The sequence below is a fragment of the Channa argus genome, chromosome 22 (assembly GCF_033026475.1).
Source record: "Channa argus isolate prfri chromosome 22, Channa argus male v1.0, whole genome shotgun sequence".
NCBI classification, from domain to species: domain Eukaryota; kingdom Metazoa; phylum Chordata; class Actinopteri; order Anabantiformes; family Channidae; genus Channa; species Channa argus.
This window is the reverse complement of record NC_090218.1, coordinates 29411-33703: the sequence shown is the minus strand read 5'-3', so window position 1 is coordinate 33703 and position 4293 is coordinate 29411. Positions and strand designations below refer to the sequence as shown.

Below are 4293 nucleotides of genomic sequence, written 5' to 3'. Positions count from 1 at the left end.
TTATATTAGTTCATATTATGAACTATTTATAATAGTTAATAGTTTAAATTATGAATAACCCCTCTCAACAAGCTGACAACCCACAGTGTCTGATATGTACCTTTATTGTTAATATGTGTTACATGCATTTAAAGATCTTTAGATTTTTCAAAAAAAGATTTCTCTGTATGTATTAGAAAATGCCAACAACATCTTGCAGAGAGAATCTGCCCAAAACTCAAATAAATGTATTGTTTAACTTTAAACATTCAAACTGGTTAATGCATCTTGACTTAGTTTGGGAGTTGATATTGTTCAAGTAAATTAGATTGCAGTAGTTACTGTGATTACTGTATATTGTTAGAATTTTATTTTAATTCATATACTGTACTATGAATTTATATAATTTAAATAATAATAATAATAAACAGGTCCACAGAGGCCCTAAGTAACATGTGAGTACTTACTCTATTATGTCTACAGTACATATTTGCAGAAATCATGATCATGATCTATGTAAAGCCAGGCTTTCATGTTTTCAGTTTTTACTGCAACTTTGATTTGATTGTTTTTCTCTTAGATCATGGCAACAGTGGCTCCTCGTCAACTGAATATGGAAACCAGCAGCTGAACAGAGGCGTTGTATGCCCTTTCCAGTTTGTCATAAGCTTATTGCTTTAGACATGGCTTTCAAATGAGACTTGTCATTGAAAATATTTTAAATATACTGGAAGATTATGAAGTTGTGATATCGATTCATACTGTATCTTAAAATTTAGATTGGCTTTATTAATTGCATGCCTTGGGTTCAAGTTTTACAAGTAAATGTCTGCTCCCATGAGGTGACACTGGGATCACTACAAGCTTAAGGAGACTCTGACCTTTGACCTCTCAGTTTAAGGGGACAAGCCATTTGATGACTTGATGAAAGATAACTGCATTTCAATATATGTTTGTTTACAAAAGAGGCATTCAGTGGACCAGTGTTCTGGAGAGCAGAGCAGGGCGCGGCCCGACCGTGCCACTCCACCCAGGGTCAAGAGTTCTCTTAGAGGCCTGAGCCTCAGTAAACTTAACCTCAAAGGGTCTTCAGAGACCACTGTGAAGATTTTGTTGCAGAGGAAACACCAAAGAGGTGAGACTTTGTCAAAACAGAAAAGATCTTTATAGGTATTCGATTTTATGGTCATGTTCCTCACAACTTTACGATCGTTTCCATATGTTGCACAACGCTCAGATGTTTTCTATTTCTCTCAGCATGTTTATACAATGGCAGGACGTACTCTCATGGAGACATGTGGCACCCAGTTTTGGGAAAGGTCCTGGAATGCATCCTGTGGACTTGTACTGATGGCCTCCAGGACTGCAAACGCATCACGTGTCCCAGCCAGTACCCATGCCAACATCCTATGAAATCAGCAGGAAAGTGTTGCAAGACATGTCCAGGTAGTCAGACACAATGAAGTGTTTATACTGACGAGATGCTGATTGACTGTAAACATCATCAATACAACTCCTCTCTGTTTTTCTCTCTAGAGAGTAAAGCGGAAAGTAACCAGACCCAGTGTTTTTTTGGATATAAAAATAATCTCTTGGTGTATAAAGTAGACTCATCTTTCAAAGTCGACCCTCCCCACGCAGTCAGGATTATTGCTGTTGAAAGACAAAGTACTGCAGAGGTTGAAGTGCAAGTATGGAAGACTGTGGAAGGTACTGTACTTACTATTGGGAATCACGCCAAAGGAATTCTATTTAGTTTCCTGTCAGAGTAAATGAGGAAATACAAAAGTGTAAGCAATTAAAAATGAGAATCTTAGCTTAGCACAAATGGTGAAAACGTGAAAAAAGTAGCCAAAAAGTTATTCCCGGAAACCACCTGGAAACTAGAGCTTATTGTTTTTAGACTTTGGCTTTTGACTAGAATAAACAAATAAGATATAGCATGTTAATTATGCATTTTTGAGATGATGGTCTGGGAATTTTGTTATCTTTGGAGGGGGCCAGGCTAGCTTTTTCCCCCAGTTGTCTTTGTGCTTAGCCAACCTAAACTGTTGCTAGTTCCAACTTTGTTGCGTACAGATCTGGCAGTTTCTCGCAAATAAGCATATTTTCCAATATGTTAAACTATTTATTTTAGACAAATATGTAGTATTAGTGAACCAACATGTGACCCTCACTTTATGTATTCATGGTTTCTGTAGGTGTTTTGCAATTAATGGAAATTGGTGACGTTCAAAGAAAAGACATTGTGGATCATCCCGAAAATTACACCTTGCTTACAATACTTGATGAAGGTTTGTTTCCAAGGTGCTGCTGAAGCAAATTCATGATACATTTGTATTTTAGATGTATATTAATGGGATTTTCTGTGTCTGAATTATATTAATTATAGTTCCTTTTTCAGAGACATGGAAAAAATTTAAAGAGGAGGGAGTAAAGCTCCTCAGACCACAATTTGTGAAGATGGCATTCGAGAGATGGTAAATTTCCTGAATCCAAAGCAGATTGAAGACCTGTGCACACCCTGAAAATTACTTTTTATATCAAGACTCCCATTAAGTACATGGTTGTCACCTCAGTCTGTTTTGGGAAATCCAGAGTCATTTATAATATTTTTGCTTATCAGTCCACCTTAAGGCCATTATGTTTTAGGTTAACATAAGTGTTAGGTTATATGTGTTAGGTTAAAATAACACACTCAGCCACATCGGTGGCGACTGTCTCGGTCATAGTGTGGCAGATAGTTGTGCCTCCACCTGTCATAATACCGACAGTGTTAGATCAGCTGGAGTTAGTTTAAAGCTCTAAACAAACTGCAACAAATGGGAAAAGTGAAGGCAGACTATGAAGCTCTGAGATGGAAATGAAAAATGTGAGTATTAACGAGTGATGTTGATATTTGCATTTATTAGGTGATTGAGGTCATGTTGGGTTCAGTATTTCCAAAATTGCTTTGTTTAACTTTTAAAAATTAAAAAGGATTTTATGTTAAGCTAAAGTCCCCATTAAGGCTTTTTTAAAAAAAAATCTGATTTATGATTATCAGCATATTTATTGTAAATACAAATGTTAGTTTTGTCACCTTATTTAAAGTGCATTGTTTTGTATGATATCTGTGTTTATATACATTGCACTGTTTGAATGTTGCTGTTGCTGTTCATTGAAAAAGCATTGGGGCACAGTCTGCTAGTGAATACACAGTAACACAGACCTGTGTATAGTTAGCGAGAAAACCTTTGCATTTTTCTTTCTGATGTCAGATATAGACCTGCTGTAGCTTTTTTGTTTGGTTTGGTTTGTTATGATAGCACAATAAATGTTACAATTTCACATACCAGAAATAAATGTATATAAAAATGATTATTGTAGATATATTTCACTGCACTCTGTAGCTCTGCAAACAATTTAAACCCATAAAGTTTTCTCAGTGTTTTACAGCAGTGAACATGTTTGTCTGATTAATTTTTAGCTTTAACATAGAGTGCTCTAGGAATATGTATTGAAGACACACATGAAATGTGGCACAGAGCTCATAGTCATTTGAAAAATGCTGTTTCTTCTACGGTCTTGATGTCGGCCACAGCAGAGCGGTCCGAACACCATCGGTGCCTGAAGGCTTCCATTAAACAGAGCACCAGAATGCCGGATAAACCGTGTTCCCACTGGAAATGAAATGTTATCAGAGGCATGAAAATCAAAAACAGAAGTTGAAACTCCCTTCACTCCTTAAACGCACACACATTACACATTATTTTCCCAACACCAGCATTTACATAAAATTGACTTGTTATTAGTAATCGTACTTTAATGTTTGATTAGTGATGTGTGTAAAATCTGTGTAATAATAATTATACTTTCATTTCAAATTTAAAGGAGCCGTATTTGTTGCCCCAGTACACCTCCTCTTTGCACTAATCCTCTCATTAGTTATGGCTCATTTAGCATCTTAACGTATTGTACAACTTCTTTCCTTATACACAGAGCAGGAAAGCAGTAACAGGTGTCCTATGAACTCGAGTCAGCTGCCACACTCCAAGCTGGTAGGAAAACCTATGTCATAGAGGAATTTATTAATAATTTATATTAAAAGACTTTCTTCCACTTTCTTTTTTTTTTTTTTTTTTTTGGTCAGCAACAGGCAGCTACTTTAAGGGTCATGCTACCTTCCAAGAGCAGAGCAAATGAGAGAGAAATAGTTGGCAGCTACTTACTGTAGAAGACAAAAAGAAGCAAAAAAAATCATGTATTTCAGAGATTAGGCACCAGTTGGTGAGACACAAATGAAAGATTATGTTGATTTGTATCTGCTTGATG

The 4293-nt window shown here is 36.2% G+C and overlaps 1 pseudogene; it reads left to right on the top strand.

Moving 5' to 3' along the window:
• Nucleotides 1–465: 465 nt before the first annotated feature.
• Nucleotides 466–3419, top strand: LOC137107867 (chordin-like protein 2; annotated as a pseudogene).
• The last annotated feature ends 874 nt before the right edge of the window (nt 3420–4293 follow it).